The sequence below is a fragment of the Chelonoidis abingdonii genome, chromosome 4 (genome assembly GCF_003597395.2).
Source record: "Chelonoidis abingdonii isolate Lonesome George chromosome 4, CheloAbing_2.0, whole genome shotgun sequence".
Lineage (NCBI taxonomy): Eukaryota > Metazoa > Chordata > Testudines > Testudinidae > Chelonoidis > Chelonoidis abingdonii.
The window spans coordinates 31,091,685-31,110,727 of NC_133772.1; the positions used below are offsets into that span (position 1 = coordinate 31,091,685).

General features: G+C 48.7%; 1 protein-coding gene across 1 annotated transcript in view; it reads right to left on the reverse strand.

Annotated features, from left to right (window-relative positions):
• LOC142046740 (uncharacterized) overlaps positions 1-19,043 on the reverse strand; it is a 437,635-nt gene that overhangs the window by 399,367 nt on the left and 19,225 nt on the right. The window lies entirely within an intron of this gene.

The window sequence follows — 19,043 nt, forward strand, 5'->3', positions numbered from 1 at the left end:
GACTGAGAGAAATGGAGAGTTCCAGCCGTTGTCATTTTAGTATTTTATTGTTCCTCTCTCTGAAACTACCCACTTCCCTGTTGCTTGCCTGCCAGCTCAGACCCCACTGACACCCCTGTGATGATTGGGGATTTGGGGATAGGTTTGCATATTGGTGTATACCCCTATTTGTTGCACCTAGGTTCAGAGGAGCCAAAGCGGGTGCATCCCCCAGGTGGAAGGAAGTAACATTCAGGGGAATGGAACTGGGGCCCAGGCCAGCTCCAGAGGGTGTGGGGAGGAGCACCATCCAGCTCTGCCTTTGGCTGTGCCCCGCTGCGGCTGGCTCCCAGGCTTCACTCCCAGCCCATGCCTGTGCTCTGCTGCTGGGTCCGCCCCACCCTAGCTCTGGCCCCTGCCTCAGCTCCCTACCCCTGTCTGCGTCCCTCCCCCACAGCGTGGCTCCATTTCCATGTGTGGACAAGAGGGGGGGGGTATGACCCTCAAAAAGTTTTGGGACAACTGATCTCGGTGGTGGGACAAGATGTTTACTCTTTGCGGAGACCCCCAAAGGGCAGGTGTGGCTGCTGTGTAGCTGCCTGGGCCCAGACAATGACCACAAATTCTGTATCCTAGCAACTGCTGGCCGGGGCACCTGCTGCAAGACACCAGCTGGCTGGATGAGTTGGAGAACAAAGAAAGAGGTGAGGCAGGTGACCAGGTTGCCAGGTGGTGACGTTATGAGTATAAATAAATATCTCATTGAAAGGTGACCAGGCCAAAAAGAGTTAATTAACTCACCTCACCGACTGACCTGACCCATGGGTGAACCTTAAGAACTGGTTAGAAAGATGTGTAAATGAATAGAGCTTTGAAATGCAAGTCTGCACTGTCAGAGGTAAAGGGTAAATGTTTGTTCAGGTCTTGGGATGCCGCAAACAAGTCTTGTCTATGCTATAGTTTTAATTCAAAGATCAAAAAAGGAATATTAGCATTTAAGATGATACTGAAGTGAAATAGTATTATTGTCTATGTGTCTCTTTAAGGTTGTGGTAACTTTAATTAAAGTTACCACAACTTCAAAGAGACACATAGACAATAATACTATTTCACTTCAGTATCATCTTAAATGCTAATATTCCTTTTTTGATCTTTGAATTAAAACTATAGCATAAGACAAGACTTGTTTGCGGCATCCCAAGACCTGAACAAACATTTACCCTTTACCTCTGACAGTGCAGACTTGCATTTCAAAGCTCTATTCATTTACACATCTTTTAACCAGTTCTTAAGGTTCACCCATGGGTCAGGTCAGTCGGTGAGGTGAGTTAATTAACTCTTTCTGGCCTGGTCACCTTTCAATGAGATATTTATTTATACTCATAACGTCACACACCTGGCAACCTGGTCACCTGCCTCTCACCTCTTTCTTTGTTCTCCAACTCATCCAGCCAGCTGGTGTCTTGCAGCAGGTGCCCCGGCCAGCAGTTGCTAGGATACAGAATTTGTGTCATTGTCTGGGCCCAGGCAGCTACACAGCAGCCACACCTGCCCTTTGGGGGTCTCCGCAAAGAGTAAACATCTTGTCCCACCACCGAGATCAGTTGTCCCAAAACTTTTTGAGGGTCATACCCCCCCCCCTCTTGTCCACACATGGAAATGGAGCCACGCTGTGGGGGAAGGGACGCAGACAGGGGTAGGGAGCTGAGGCAGGGGCCAGAGCTAGGGTGGGGCGGACCCAGCAGCAGAGCACAGGCATAGGGCTGGGAGTGAAGCCCTGGGACCAGCCAGCAGCGGGCACAGCCAAAGGCAGAGCTGGATGGTGCTCCCTCCCCACACCCTCTGGGGAGCTGGCCTGGGCCCCAGTTCCATTCCCCTGAATGTTACTTCCTTCCACCTGGGGGATGCACCCGCTTTGGCCTCTCTGAACCAGCGTGCAACAAATAGGGGTATACACCAATATGCAAACCTATCCCCAAATCCCCAATCATCACAGGGGTGTCAGTGGGGTCTGAGCTGGCAGCAAGCAACAGGGAAGTGGGTAGTTTCCCAGCGCCAATTCAAACTAACCTTATTGGGGCGGTGAAACAGTTCCCCAACACCATGCTCTGGCATCTGATCTTGCCATGCATCAGTCAATAAGTTCAGATGGCATAAGCCCAACAGGGATAGACAGCCCCACGGACAGTCCTCCTCCGAAACCCCAAATATAAATTTCAAAAGTCTCATACCTCTTTGTGGCGCCATGGGATTCGAAGGGAATGATCCCATAGCAGCTGCCGGTTGTCTCCGTGGGTGTTGCCATCCTGGACGAGCCCCCAGATTGTCAGAGAAAAAAACTTAGTTCTCACTTTTTGTTGGGTGCAGCAAAGTCAGATACTTTATTTTCTCAAGCAATTGCATAGAGGAGAGAGTGCACTAGGACACAGGGTTTCTCCCTCCTAGGCAGGTCTGTTTTTCTCTACAGGTAAATAATTACAGCAGCATTTATACCTTTTGTTACATACAATAATGAGCAACAGTTGCATTTTGTTTATACATAGGTCATCTTGATATCTTATTTTCTCACTTCTATTTAGATGCTAGTCTACCTTCCTCGTTATCGACACAAGGTCGCAACAACATCTCACCACAATTCTTTTCCCGCTCACCTCACACAATCCTCACTTCTAAAAATCTCACGTTATTAGGGTTACAGCTACTCTGACTCTTGCTCTACTTCCACACAATATTGGCTGCAAATGTAGAACAGTGGTTGCAAACGGTTGATCTATACAGGTACAGATTATGTCAAATAACATCACAGGAAGGTGATGCGGCATCTAGTGAGACTCATACTGGAATACTGCCTCCAGTTTTGGGTGTCCTCATGTTGAAAAAGATGTAGTGAAATTGGAGCTAGCGGGCAGCAAAGAGCCACCAAATGTTCTGAGGGCTGGTCCAAATGTTATCAAGGACCAGTGTGAGAGGGAAATGGTGCCCTGGGCAAAACTTGTACTTTGGCACTTCCCCATTGCCCTGGACAATCCCCCTCTGCCTTTACTGCTAGCTTCTTCACTCTCAACCCTTGCCCTCCTTCACCTTAACTTCTGCCCCCTCCTGTGCCCTAATCCTCCTACCAGTGTGTCCCCTTTGCCCTTAACTTCCCACACTCCCCTCCTGTGCCACCAGCCTACTGCCCCCTCTTCCTCTGCACCCCTTCACCCTTCTAACCCTGCGCCCCTCCTGCACCCACTGTGGGGACACTGCCCGCTCCTCCCTCGAACGCTGCTCCCTCCGGGCACCCTTAGCAGCTGCGGGCCCGGGGCGCGGGGGCAAGAAGCAACATCATCTGAGTTCCCTGCATCCAGGTCACAGTTCCTCAGCCGGGCTGCATAAGGGAGGGCAGACAGCAAGCAGCTTTGATGCTCCCTCACAGCACAGCCCAGGTGGGAAAGTGACCAGGACACATGAACACAATAGTGTTGCTCCTTGCTCCCTCCCAACCCTCTAGCGAGGGCCAATGGAGGAAAAAAAAAAAAAAAAAGCCATTGGGGGCAGGGGAGAGCAGTGAGCCCCTTTGCACTGCCCACCCCGGTTGCCCTTTGACCCCTGGAGCCCTGAGGCGTGCTGCCTCAGGGGGCCTGTTGGTAATCAGCCTCCTGTCCCAGTAAAACTTGGACTTGAGCGTCCAAATTCTGGTCCTGTCCCAAACCTGGACTTTAGCGTCCAAAATCTGGGGCTTACCTGAAACTCCCCAAGCTCACTACCAGCTTGGATATTCTCTGCGCTGCACCAACTAGGACTATTGGGGGTCCTAGTAATCCCCCCGAGTCACCCCAACTGTCCCCTGGGGACCCCAAGACCCAGAGCCCTGGGTCTCCCTCTCCTCTCCCAGCTTCCCCCCCTTTCCTGGTTAGCCGGTGCGAGGGACTAGACTTCACTCCTTCTGAATGCAACCGGAGAGGCAATCTAGCCGTCCCCGAGGCTATTGCCTTCATTCAGCTAATCACAGCTCACACAAAGGAAATCCCCCTCCCTGATCTCGTAGCAGTAACGGGAGAAAAACTTCAACCACAAGAGAAACAGAGATGATTCTTTTCCTTCCCCGTAGCCTGCTCTTTCCCTGAAAAAGCAATAGGAAAATAGGCCCACAGCCTGGCTTTTCCCTTCCCTTTGCCTCACTAGGAAAAGAAACTTCCACCAGTTTTCAAAAGAACTTTATATAAAAAAAAGAAAAATACAAAAACAATACTCTTGCATTAAGAAACTCAATACAGGCTCTTGCTTATAAGAAAATATGAATAAACAGTCTGATTTAAAAGACCACGTCCAGCCACATATTAAAACCAGTCCAGCAAATCCAACATCACATGTGAATACAACACAAAAGCTCATCATAGCCGATTACTTTGTTTTCATACACCTTTGTACCTACAGATGTTTTCTTGTAGAAACTTTGAAGATAAGATGGAGTTAGGAGGAAAACCTTGTTTACTCACAGCCGAGAAAACAACAAAGACCCCGAGTATACAAATTCCCGCCCCTGACTTTAAACAATCCAGTTTCTGATTGGTCCTCTGGTCAGGTGTTTGGTTACCCTTTCCAGGTAAAAGAAACTTAACCCTTACCTTACCTATCTGGCCTTATGACAGGGCCCTACTCCTAAGGTCAGTCCAGGCTCCCCCCAGCACAAAAAAGCAGAGAAACACGAGAGACTGGCTACACACTGAGGCAGTGGTAGCCTGGGGGGCTTGTAACGATGGAGGCTCAGGTGAAAGAAGAAAGGAAAGCTCAGGTGGCCAAATGGGCACAGAAGCCACTTGCTTGCCTTTCTCCTGCAGAGAAGCCCAAGGTGAGGGGCTTGCATTTTGGTGAAAGCACTGCTGTCATGTTTTCAGGAAACAGGTTACCCCTGCAGAAAAGAGGTTGCCAAAAGGGCAAAGCTGGGTTACACTACAGATTTGAAATCCCTCAGGGACCTTTAGGATCTTCAGTCTAATGCTCTCCCAACTGAGCTACTTCAGCACCTGCAGGGGACCTTTTTGGGCTGCTGCTTCTCACTTTGAAGCTTATTCTCAATAAACATCTCATCCACCAGTCAACAATGGCCAATGCAAGCCAGACATCACTTGCTATTTTAGCACTGGAAATGTCATCAACTAGTCTTTGGATCTCTTGAATGCTTTAGTTCATGAGGGAAAGGAGAGAAAAGCGACCTTTGAACAAAGGCCTGGGGTTAACATCCTAACGGTGTCTCCTACTGTAACTCTGTTTTAATACTGGCCCACCCTGTGCTGGTGACAGGTCCATTTCTAGATGTTAGTACAGTTCAGTTACTGTTAAAATTAAAAGTTTCTATATGCTGAAAGGAAATGATTTTTTTATTTGCTTTCTATATGGCATGAATAAATACACATTTACACATCCTAGCATGAAAATTTATTGTCTTATATGATAGAGAAAATCATGCATCCAAATTATGCATCAAAATCATGAAATGAGCTACAAATGCAATAACGTGTCAGGTATTCAATGGTTTAAACATATGGAGCGGGGAGGGGGGCACCAAAGACACTTCTTGCCTGGGATGCCACTTGGTCTAGGGGAGGCCCTGTCAGGGAAAGCAGGAGTTAGTGTCACATGCCTATTTTCAGGCTGTCAATCTTTTCCCCCCCTTTGAACTTAGGGTACAAAAAGTGGGGCCCACCTGCATGAACACTTTTAAGCTTAATTAGGGGGTAGCGTAAATCTGGTTACGCTGCTCTGATGTCCAGACAATTTAGTGTCTCTCCACACCTTCTGTTCCCCAAAGGCTCCCTTGGGAACCCAAGACCCTTTCCCCTTGAATCAAGAAGCACAAAAGGAGAAATTAACCATCCCCTCCTTTTCCCCAGACTTTCCCTCCCTGGGCTGCCTTGAGAGGCTTTCACTCTGGTCCAAACTCCTTGGATCTTAAAAACAAGGAGGAATTAACCATCCCCCCTCCTTTCTCCCACAGCCTGGTGAGTTAAGACTCAATCCCTTGGATTTTAAAACAAGGAAAAATCAATCAGGTTCTTAAAAAGAAAGCTTTATAATTTAAAGAAAGAAAAAAAAGTTCACAGTTACGTCGTCATTAATCATCGAGTTAAACGGCTTTACTTAAATCGATTCGGAACTCCTCCAGACGAGAGGAGTAGCGCTAAATTCAGTGATAACTCGGATTAGGGTCGTGTGGACGGAAAATATACATTATTGGCCTCCTAGAGGTATCCCATAGTGCACCACTGACCACTCTGGTCCGCAATCCGAACTCGGATGCGGAGTGCCGGTAAACACAGGAAAAGCCCCGAGACCTTTATTGACATTTCCTGCTTTCACGTGTCCAGCTCTGATCAGCACGGGTGGCGATGCAGTTCAAATGCAAAAGTAGCTCCTGCATTGAACCTTACGGGAGATACTAGATCTGATCGCTGTATGGTGAGAAAATCTGGAATGATTTCCCATCAGAGCTCCGTTAAAGCGAACAGGAAATGCCAAACAGTTTGAAAAATAAACTCCAGGATTTGAAAGTATCGGTGCCCCATTGGTCAACCGTAGGGGAAGCCAGAGACTTTAAACGGATGCTCATGGAGGGAGGGAGGGGTAAAAGGGACATAACCTAACATCTGTTTATGACACAGGCTCTGTAAAACTATTTGCATTCTTGGGGAGCGCCCAATGGTCTGTAGCTGGAACAGGCCCCTGATGAGAGGGTGGCTTGCGTGGCGCTCTGGAACAGCTCGTCAGTCTCTCCCCCCCCAGCACGTGAAGGAAAAGTCTGCAATACTCAGATGCTTCCTGCGCTGGCCTCTGCTCCTTTCACATTCGGATAGGAAATGGAGCAGCAGCAAGGGTCAGGGATGCAGCAGTCCTGGGCACTAGGTGGGGGGCAGAGGCTTCAGGAGTAAAATCAGCACCCAAAGCAGAGGGGGATATAAACCGCTTTTTCTCTTTCCTTGCCACGTGCTAATTCCGAGAGCTCTTTGAAATGCCTCCCCTCCACAGCCTGGGAAAGGGGAAGGATTCTTAGCTTCTAGATTGATTTGAATGAGGATCTCTGGACCTAAAAAACCATTCACTGCCCTTTCCCAGGAGAAACCTGTGATGCCCATAGAACGGGGCTGAGATAACTGCTGACAGGAAGCAGGAATTGCTCCCCTGGAATAGCAGCAGGATTGGGCAGCTGGAAATCTCACCAAAGGAGCTGAAACATTGGTGGTTCAGACACAGATGTCCCAGGTACTGCATGGGAGGTTTAGGTTTGTTTTCTGGACAATAGCAGTGAGAGTTTTATTGCCTCAACAGAAAAAATTCAGCCCCAAACTGTGTGTGGTGGGGAGGTCGATAGCGGTTTCTTTTGGGTTTGATTTAGTTTGTTCTCTTCTTCTCGTTTTTAAAGCCCTTGATCATTTTGATGGGGAAGATGTTTGTACAAGGGGAAGGAAAAGTAAGAAAAGTTAAAAATCTGGGTTGAAAGTGAGAGGGTCTGTTTGTGCCAGTGCAGGAGTGGAGATTTTCATGAGAAGAGGGTAAGGGTTAAATGAGAGGCTTTTGGGGGAACACAGGGGGATGTTTTGCAGTTTAATTTTTCCAAAGGGAAACCTCCCCACTTTCCCTGTGCTGCTGCCCAGCTCAGACCCCACTGACATCACTGTGATGAAGTGGGAATTTTCTGATAGTTTGCATATTGTGTATACCTCGGTTTCCCCTATTTGTTGCACGATTATCTAGGTCAGAGGTCCAAAATGCAGGGTGCATCCCACCAGGTGGAATGAGGTAACATTCAGGGGAATGGAACTGGGCCCAGGCCAGCCCCCCAAGGGGTGGGGAGGGAGCACCATCCAGCTCTGCTTCTTGGCTGTAGCCCCAGCTGCTGGTCCTGGCTGCTGGCAGGGCTCCTGGCATGGCTCCCAGGGCTCCACTCCCATGCCCTACACCTGTGGCTCTGCTGCCGGTCTCTGCCCATGCCCCACCCCTAGCTCTGGCCCCTGCCTCAGCTCCCTTACCCCTGTTTGTGTCCCTTCCCCTGCAGCTGTGGCTCCCAGGTTGGCTCATGTGGGGCATGGACAAGGGTAAGGGGGGGGTATGACCCTCAAAAAGTTTTGGGACAACTGATCTCGGTGGTGGGACAAGGATGTTTACTCTTTGCGGAGACCCCCAAAGGGCAGGTGTGGCTGCTGTGTAGCTGCCTGGGCCCAGACAATGACCACAAATTCTGTATCCTAGCAACTGCTGGCCGGGGTGCACCTGCTGCAAGACACCAGCTGGCTGGGATGAGTTGGAGAACAAAGAAAGAGGTGGAGGCCAGGTGACCAGGTTGCCAGGGTGGTGACGTTATGAGTATAATATAATATCTCTCATTGAAAAGGTGACCAGGCCAGAAAGAGTTAATTAACTCACCTCACCGACTGACCTGACCCATGGGTGAACCTTAAGAACTGGTTAGAAAGATGTGTAAATGAATAGAGCTTTGAAATGCAAGTCTGCACTGTCAGAGGTAGAAGGGTAAATGTTTGTTCAGGTCTTGGGATGCCAGCAAACAAGTCTTGTCTATTGCTATAGTTTTAATTCAAAGATCAAAAAGGAATATTAGCATTTAAGATGATACTGAAGTGAAATAGTATTATTGTCTATGTGTCTCTTTGAAGGTTGTGGTAACCCTGTATCTGAACTGTTTAATGGATAAATTACTCTGTGCTAATTGCCAGGATGTTTGGGAGAAGGAGTTAAGCCTATTGTTCTCTCAGGCCAAAAGGCTGCTGGAAATGTATAAGAAGCCTGGGACACGATCCTTCTTCATCTCAGATCTGCTTTGGATTTCAAGAGGGGGAAACCTTAAGCCACAAAGATTGAGATCCCCAGTCATTCACTGGAGCCACCCTGAATATGGACGTTGGACTATAATCTATGGACTATTTCTACAAGGACTTTTGGCAACTATTAGCTCACGTTTACTATGTATCTGAACCTCAAGAATTGAATTCAAGTCTGTGTGTGTATTAATCTTTTAACCAACACTCTCTCTCTTTTCTGTTCTAATAAATTTTAGCTTAGTTAATAAAAATTGGCTGTAGCGTGTATTGTGGGTAAGATCTAAGTTATAATTCAACCTGGGTATGTGGCTAATTCTTTGGGATTGGAAGAACCTTTTCTTTTATATGATGAAGTAAGATTTTCAGGAATCATCATCATATGTTTGACAGGTGTGTCTGGATGGAGGCCTGAGGCTAGGCACTTTAAGGGAACTGTGTTGTTTGGACTTGAGATCAGTAGCAATAAATATGGAATGAGGGAGAGCTTTCTCCTCTGTGCTGACATGGTTTGAATTGTGTTACTTTACTACAAGACAAAACTTTAAAATATCCTGCTCTAATTTCAGGATGGGTCTGTAAACATAATCGGTCTCTGTGGGAAGTGGGACATTCAAAATTCCCAAGGAATTTAACGGGTGGGGTTCATGGTTGGTCACCTGAGGGCAGAGCAGTTCAAACTGATGACCAGAGAGGACCAGAGAGGAGCAGGGATTGTGGGACACCTACCTGAGCCAGTTGCAGTGCTGTAATTGAAAAGGGTGTCTACACTGGTACTGTGATGCTGCAGCCCCAGTGCAGAAAGATGTATGCTTCTTGTCAGGGTGTTTTTTTTACAGCGCTGCAACTGTGCAGTTTCTGTGCACTAAGTGGCTTAGCAGTGTTCACACCTCAGGAGTTACACTGCAGAAATCAGATTTACTGTACAGAAACTTGCCAGTAGACAAGGCTGTAGATGGCTTAACTAAGAACTCAAGAGTGGTCATACTGGGTCAGACCAATGGGCCATCTAGCCCAGGGTGCTGCTGAGAGTGACCAGTGCCAGATGCTTCAGATGGAATAAACAGAACAGGCTTGTTGACCCGCAAGATAAGGGTTTTTCACCATTGCCTTTAACGTTATTGTTGTTGGTTCCTATTTATCCTATCTTACCACACCTCCCCCCCGAGGCCTCTGGGCAAATCAGGTGTGAACCACTCTTTTGATACAGGCTTGTCCCAATCCAGATGAATTGAGGCAGACTTTGAGTCAATGTCAGTTTGGAAAAGGCCTGCTTAACCCAGCAGGTTTTTCTAAGTATCTGTTGCTGTGAACAGCATGTAGTGTGGACGTGTGCAGGGGCAGCAGGTTCTATGGGCTTGAGGTGTCCGAGCACCAGGAATATTCAAGGCTGGGGGCTGTGCTCCACCAATATTTGGAGCTGGGTTTCTCCTCTGACCCTGCCTGGAGCGTCCTCCCACCCCGCCTCGGAGCTTCCCTGCCTGAAAAAAAATAGCTGGTGCCTCTGTCCCTTGCTTGTGCTGCTGGTTGCCTGCCGCTGCTTTTGCCTAAGGCTATAGAGAGCAGTGGCCAGCAGACTGTTGGAGCACCTACAACACTCGGGAGGCGGAGAGAACTAGAAGGGGGAGAGCAAGGGGGAGGGAGGCACACCACGGCTTGGGACCCATCTCTCCCCTCCCCCAGCCAACCCACCTGGAAGCCGAGAAGCGCCCGAAACGGGACTCCGCCAAGAAGAGATGGACATCTGGAGTGGGACCTCACTCACCATGAGCAAGTCCTGTTTTTCTGAAGGCTTCAGTGAAGGTTGACCCTACTGATCCAACCACCCTCCACCTCCCTCAGCCCCCACTCCTGCCCAAGCTGGGAGGGTGCAGTCCATCCCCTTCGAAGGCTTAAAAAACGGCTTGAGGGGCAAGTGCAAGGTGAGGAAGGAAGCCACATGTGATGGCAGTTCCCCACACTTCAGGCACGCATCACCCATCCACCATCACAGAGAGGCGAGATGGGAGGGAAGGGCCGGCTTCCCTAGACCCTGTGAGCGCTGGGGCTTTGGGTAGAATTTCTGTGAGCAGCCACCACCCTGCAGTCCCCACTCCTGCCCCATGCTGGGCAAGGGGAGTTCCCATCCCCCAATCCCAGTGAGGCTATGGTGAGGGGCAGCAGCAGGGGAGCCACACATGATGGCAACCCCCCACCTCCCCCAGTACCCACCATAGGGGAGGCAAGTGGGCTTTTCTGGACCTGAGAGAGCCCTAGGAGCATGTGCAGTGACGGTATGGTGCAGAGTGAGTAGTGCTGCTGTGGGGGGGGAGGGGAGAGGAGTGTGGGGTCCCTCCCCTGGAGCTTGCTGCTGCCAGTGGTGGGGGGGGAGTCCTCTCTGGCCTAGCCCTGGGGCAGCCTGTCTGCACCCCAAGTTCCTTATCCCCAGCCCTGCCCCACCCCCAGAGAAGAGTAATCAGATCATTTACACCCCTTTTAAGTATAATAACTCTAGTCCTGTACAGGTGCTTCCAAAAGATGGGAATGTTTCTTAATTTTTTCTCTGGAAAGTAACAGTGCATGAGTGCCTCAGTTATCCCTAGATTTTCAAGATCTTAGATGGTTGTGGATAAGGGTGTGTGTTATTGTAGTAGCTCTAGAGGGCCAGTGTGATTATTGCCCTCCTTCTATTGCACATAAGATTGGCCGAATCCGTCCTCGTTCATACGGGCTGCAACTGATGAATCTGCTGTTTTGCCACCCTTCCCCTGCAGGTGCCAATGAGGTGTGGAGAACAAGCGGATTCAGGTGGCCTCCCTCAATGCTTGAAAAGAGCAAAGGGCACGAGCAGGGAGTTGTCAGCTGCCTAGTGCAAGGACTTCTGGGAAGTGCATGGTGTGGCAAGGGGATGCATGGGATGCCTTTAGACTACTCCATTTCCACCTAAGCCCAGTCCAGTTCAGGTCCTGGGGCGAGCCCCCCTCTCTCTGAGAATTGTCTCCAGGGAAGACGCTTAACACCTTCTGGGTTCTGAATCAGAGCATCAGCATGCCTTTCCTCACCACTGTGCGCCTGCGCTGTGCCCAGGCAGGGTTATACAAAAAATTCATCCCTGGAGGCAACAGAGGGTCCCTGCACCCCACATCAACTCGCAGTGAGAACTTGTGTACCTCAGTCTCCAGCTGGTGGGTCTTGCGGGGGTGCTTATTTTAAAAACCAGCAGGGTTTATTAGATGGATCCAGGATCCAGTCTACAATAGGAGCTTTAGCCAGTAGCAGGCAAACAGGGACCCCTCGCGAGTCAGGTCAAATTTGGGGTGGGAGGAGCCGCCAAGCGGGGGGCGGGGGAACCAAGTTACTGGGTCCTCCCCCATTTATATTCCCCAGCCAGCTACCAAAGACACTCCCGTCCTCTGGACTTTATGTCTCTTCGATGGACAAGGAGTCCACACTTATCTCGTTTTCCGACCTTAGACAGGGGAGAAACTGAGTGGCCACCCACACAGTATTCAGAAAGAAAAAACCAATTAAGAACCAATTCCCACTTGTCACAAACAGGGTGCAACAAAATATATAAGCGTATATTAACTCATAACTTTAAGTGCCGAAAGGACCATATGATATTCTAGTGCGGACCCCTACACAGCGGCTGGCCAGCAGAATCTCACCGCCCACCCATCTTTCTGTAACAACGCCCTACCTATGTTCTGAGCTATTGAAGTCCTCAAAATTGTGATTTTGAAGACCTCAAGCTAGCCAGAGAGAATCCTCGCGAAGTGATCCGGCAAGTGCTTGCTTTTTGACTTTCCCTTTAATTGACCGGTGTAATCTTGTGATGCGGACATGGCAGCCTTCATTTTAAGTATGCGCTTTAAGGGCGGATGTGGAGGGGCACCACCATTTGGGCACCAACCAAAATTTACAAACTGCCGCCTTATCCTTTGGTCGGCCCCTGTGGATAGTACACTCACTAGGACCTCTCTCCTCTCTGAACCGCTGACTCCCCTCTGTTTCCTGCCCTCTTCTAGTCTGTGCAGGTGGGCCGTTTCCCTTCCAATGCTGGAGGGATTCACTCTTCTCATCTTACCAATCTGTCCAAAGCCGCAACAGCAGCTCGGGAGATCTTAAATGTACCAAGGGATACCTAGAAACAGAGCCGCTGCCAGACCTTCCACTAGCAATTGGCCACATCAGGGGACCCTCATTGAGCAGGACTGAAACTCTTTCAGGGAGACTGGTGGGCTACATCCCCTCTGGGCATGAGCAAAGCAGAAGGGTGAAAAAATGAATAGGGAGCTTGAACCCAGAGCCTCATACACACAAAATGTGTACTCTAACACTGAGCTGTATCCCCAGATGGGCTGTGTGGGCTATGGGTTACATGCAGAGCCTTCCTGTTCCCAGAGCATCCAGTGACCTATAAGCTTCGCAAGAAGCCCATTCCCCTCTCTGAGGGCGAGTCCTGCCCTCCTGGAGGATACTTGTTCATAGGGGTCACTTTGCAGCAGGGCCAGATTCGATGTGTGGGGTAGAGAGAGTTTGTGCCCTGGTCTCAGGGTGCAGAGATACACTCAGTCCTCTCCTGTCCATTGGGTCGGAGGTGCTGCAATCCCCTGCTGCAAGGTCATGGTGGGGGGATGCTGTGATTAGCTCAACACCTCATCTTGGTGGTAGAAGTGGGGTGGGGAGCTCCAGGTGTTTCCTCCTGCCTGTGAAGTCCAGGTTTTCCCAGCACATTCACTGCAGTGCAATTGTGCCACTGCTTCCATGGCTGAACAGCAAAGAATCGCGCCCAGATTCCCTTCTATCGGCAGCAGGATTAGCCTGTGTTGATGGTTAATGAGGTGGATCTTGTTGCAGATTGTTCTTCATTCCCCACCTTGACAATTCACACAGTTCCTTTCCTTTTCAAATCCCCAGCACCTCAGTGATCCTGGTAGCAGGGGTTGGGTCCTGAGATTTTCAGGGTCCTTTTTAACCTCCACCTGGAGTGAACTCAGATTTTTCCAATCCCAGACATTCCATGAAATAACAACAGCAGCATAAAGAAAGAGGAGAGGGAACATCTCACTGCCAGGGCTGGATGTACCCAGGGGCCGCAACTCATCCATTGTTTCCATGGATTTTGGCCCCATGCTTTGCAGAAGGGACAGGGAAAGATCTTGCTGTTCCTGTGTCTGTGCAAAGAAAATTGTGCTTCTGTATGAAAGAGAGATGGGAAATGGCCCCATGGTAGGACAATATCCTCAGGATTAAGACCTAAGGATTCAGGCTGATAACTGTTAGAACTCCACTCATCTGGGATTTAACAAATTGTCTTCCATGGAGCAGGGCCAGACCCAGCGTTTTTGCCACCTCAAGTGGAAAAAAATGTATAAAAGCCACAATCAGGGGCAGCTCTACCGCTGCTGCTTTTGGCAGCCAATCCTTCCCTCCAAGAGGGACTGAGAGGGCTGAATTGCCACCGAAGAGCCGGACATGCCTCCACTTTCCATTGGTCGCCCCAGGCACCTGCTTGCTGCTTGGAGCTTACCCTGGCATGGAGACACTGGGAAGATGGGGGAATCAAGAAAAAGCCATGGATTTGTTTACATTGCAAGTGAAGAGTAGCTAAAGCTTTTTTGATTTAAAGTCACTTCTCCCTGACCAGGAATCAAACCCACACTGTGGTAATGAAAGTGCCAAACCCTAACCACTAGAACACCAGGAAGGCAATGATATTTTTTTTCTCACTTATGCTACACTTCCTTAGGCTACTTTCTATCCACTTTCTGAAACTGTTCCATTGTCCCTTCCCTGAGGGGCTAAGAACAGAGAGTGCAGGAACTGCTGTGCTCAGGGTCACAACCTGAGCCCAACCCAAGCCACTGACACAAACTCAAATGAGGCTTCCTCCAGCAGGATCACAGAGCCACACAAAGAAAACCTATGAGGAACAATCCTCCTCTGCCTTCATTTACCCCATTGCAACCCTCTCAGCTGCCAACTCTCGCGGGAAGGACACTGAGCTGATAGGAGCTCTGGCACAGAGACCAAGGGAGGGGTGTTGCTCCCCCTCGCTGTGAGCTAATCACATTCTGACTCCCTGTAATCTGAGCTTTGCCATCTTGTGAGTTCTGTGTCCTCAACAAGCAACCACAGTGCTGAACCCCCCGGACCCTTCTGCTGTGGTGATTGCAAAACAATCCAGAAACTCTGTCCTCTCTATAATCTTAAGCAGGTCATGTTTCTTCCTCTCTGAGAGTTCTGTAGACATTTAAACAGAAGGCTACATGTAGATCTGCCACTAAGCCATGTTGCCTTTCACTTTGAGCTAGATGGCACCCAGCAGCATACAGGTGGAAGGCTATGAAATCTGATTCTCCTCAGAACCCTTCAGCAGCTAGACTTCAGGCATGGAAGAGGCTACTGATCCTTCTCTCTAGGTGGTTAATTCTGAAGATTAGTCTATAGAGCTGGGTGAATGTTTTTTGGATGAATATTTTATTTACTGAAATATTTTGGTGGACCAAAAATGATTATTTTTTTTTTAGTTTTGTTTCAACAAGAAAACTGAAAAAAAAATTTGTCTTGGAGCAACCTGAACTATTATTATTATTATGTAGTTTAGGCTAGCTGGCAAGCAAGGAAATAAATGATTTGCCCAGCTCTACTTGTATGAAAGGTCCATAATGAGAATGTATCTATGCTCTGTTCTGAGGCCGTTTGATTTTTACTTGGTCTCCAAAACCCATCTGAGCATGATGAAGTATCAGTTTAGGAGACAAGTGAAGATGTGTGTTCAAAAGCTTCTTTCCCTGACTGGAAATCAAATCTGGGTTGCAGTGGTGAAAGCACCAAAATGTAATGAATAGACTAGATCACCAGAAAGGTAACAGTGGGTGTTTTTTATCACCTGTACAAGGCTTTCTCTGTCTAATTTTAGAATCTGGTCCATTCTCCATTGCCCTGAGGGGACAAGAACTGAGGGTGAAGTATCCCCTGTGCTCAGAGTCACAAACTGAGCTCAACCAAAGGTTTTGACACAAACTCAAATGACGCCTCAGCTTACTCCACAAGGATCATAAGAGCAAGACAAACAAACCCCAAGAAGAACAATCCTCTTCTGCTTTCATTTAAGCCCATTGCAACCATCTCCACTTCTTCTTCCTCCTACTAGAGGCTCTTCCAGGAAAACACATGGAGCCAATACTAACTCTTTCCTAGAAACCCAGAGAGGGGTTTTGATGCCACCTCACACAAGCTGACAGGAGTTAGATTCTGTGCAATGGGGCCCTTAGCTTTGCCTGCTCCCCAACCTTGCTCTCTTGAGGCTCTTACACAGGAAATGTCTCTTCCTGTCTCTGAGCTTTAGTAGAACAGGAAGCAAGGTCAAATTGACATTTCCATCATCTGAGAGTGAGAGAGAATTTTCTCCAATTCTAGCCTAGCTAAGAGAGGGGAAAATAGCCCTTCAGGAGCTGACTAACCCTCAGGACTGACTATCCCCTTCAGTGATCTTTAGCTTCTCTACTTCTTCCTACATTGGCTCCAGCTCCACTCTGGGCATAGAAGTACTTCCAGTGTCTATCCTTCCCAGCCCCTTTTATTGTCATGGAGATTGTTTCAGGCTGCAGACGGAGTCAGCTCTCTGCCTATCGACTCAATCACCTGTCTTCATTTCTTGTTATTTCTCTAACTCCTCGTTACTGCATTCGTGATGATTTATAAAACCAGCCTGAGAGTAAAACAAGTGGCAATAAAAATCAATTTACTATGCTAAAATACCAACGGAACGTAAGGAAATTTGTAGCTAAGAGCTTGCGTTAACATCGTTTGAAGACATGCAAGTTGATGATGTTCAAACATATGATGGGAAAAAGTTATTTAAAGGAGAATGTGAAGTTGTATGATAAAGAAGTTAGATCAGTGATGAGCTGAAAACCGGTTTCCACGGTTCGTGGGAACTGGTTGTTAATTTAGAAGCCCTTTTAGAACCGGTTGTCCTGGTTCTAGAAGGTGTTTAAATTAAACAAATCTCTGGCAGCTCCCTGCTGCCCGCCCCTGCTTCACTAGCTCCCTCTCCCTGATGCTCCCCCAGCTGCTCCTCCCCCTCCCTGCTTCCCATGAATCAGCTGATTCGCGGGAAGCAGGGCTTCCTGCAGGTGAGCTGTGGCTGGGGCGGGGCGCGAGGAGGACTCCAGGTGCCGCGCGGCCCTGGCCCCAACTTCAGCTGTGTGGTACTGCCCGGCTCCAGCCCGGCCCTGACCCTGGACCCCGGCCCCAACTCCGGCCAAGCGGCGCTACCCGACCCCAGGCCTCAACCGCGCAGCGTGGCTCCAGCCAAGGCCCAGGCCTGGACCCCAGCCCCAGCAGGGGTAAGAGGCTGGGGTCAGGGGGTTGGGATAAGGCAGAGACAGGGAGCAGGTGTGGGGGGTTGGATCGGGCAGAGGTTCTGGGGAGGTGGTCAGGGAAGAGGGGGGTTGGGTAGGCGGCGCGTGGGCGTTCCGGGGATCCGTCAGAGTGGTGGTGGATGGAGTCAGGGCAGTCAGGGGACAGGGAGCAGGGTGACTTGGCAGGGGGTGGGGTCCTGGGGGGCAGTTAGGCTTGGGGGTCTTGGGAAGGAGTGGTCAGGGGACAAGGAGTGGGGGCGTGCTATGGGTTGTGGTTTCTGAGGGGGGCAGTAGGGGGCAGGATATGGGTGGGGGGTGTACTCACTGGACAGTTCCCTGCCGGGTCTTTGGTGGTGGGTCCTTCAGCCACCGGAGCCGTGCTGCCGAAGACCCAGTAGGGAACCGGGTCCTAAGATTTTGGCGGCTCATCACTGACTGTAACCACCCCCAACAAATACAATCCTATATGTAATACTAATACATTGATTAACTATATTTTATTAACCTTAACCTGCCTATAACCTTATATAACAACTTATAAACTTTGGTTGACTTTTATGATAAACTTGTTGGTAACTTATACTGAAGACAGGCACAGCGACTTGTAACGCTATTATGGTTTATAAACTACTAGCTTCACCAGTGAAGGACGTAAATCCGCACTGTGTAGAGGTCAAGCATAGGAGTTTATTACACACTGTGCCAGTGGAGTGTCACCTTGCTCATTAGGCTCAGAGATACTGTCAATCAATTGATTACACTAGAATATATAGATTTTCCATGGGCAGGGAAAAGTGATGGGGTAGGCAGTTTCCACACCCCAGGATAGGATTTGCAGCAAGACAAGATAGCACAGTAGCCAGTGGTTAACAGGTTGCATAATGTCTCCGCCCATGGTCTCAAGTTAGCAAGTTAACATTTAATGAATACTTTGATAAAACGTTATTAGTATAAAATATCTATGATGAATTCTGATATGGGGTCCATAGGAATAGGGCAACTCCTTTGAATGTCCAGTAGGTACATTCCTAGGAGTTAAAGCAAAGAAACAGTGAAAGTATATGGCAATAAAGATTGTTTTCTGTGTGTCTAAAATCCTGGAGGGAGGTGGAGGATGTCTATCTTACACTGACATGTGCCACTTCTCTAAAACTCAAGGTTGGATCTGTGGGAAGAACGTTTCCCTACGAAGAGACTAACACAATAGGAACAGGATTCTTTGTTCAATCTGCAACTCTGAATAAGATATAATTCTTTAGTTTTTAGCTCCAGCACCTGGCAATTTGCTGACCAGGCCTATCTTAGCACGCAAGGTTTCTGTTTACCCCCAGCTTTCTCTTGCTGATCAAGATTTGCTAGACCTCTGGTCTCTTGATCATACTCTGGACTTTGGGTCTGGAAAGAGTGTGGCACAATCATCAGACAGTTGTTCTATAAAATGCACATGGATTTTAACCCTTACATCAAAACTGGCAAAGTTCTGGTTCAGGGTCTTCATAAAACAGATAGTGAAGGGTTAATGTCTCTTTTACCTGTAAAGGGTCTAAGAAGCAGTAACCTGACAGACACTGACCAGAGACCAATCAGGGACAAGATATTTTTCAAAATCTCGGTGGAGGAAGTCTTTGTCTTGTGGTTTTTTTTTTGTCTCTTGTTCGCTCTGGCGGGCTACAGGGGACCAGAACGTACAACCAGGTCTTTCTCGATCTTTCTGAACAGTCTCCATGTTCAAAATAGTAATACTAGCTAGAAAAGCTGATAGTACTGTTCTGTTTTCTTAACTTGTGAAGTGTGTCTTTTGCGGAAGGGTTTTTACCTCTGTTTCTGTAACTTTGAATCTCAAGGCTAGTGGTGTGTATGTGGAAAGAGGGGCGGGGGGAATGGGACATGTGGGAATCTG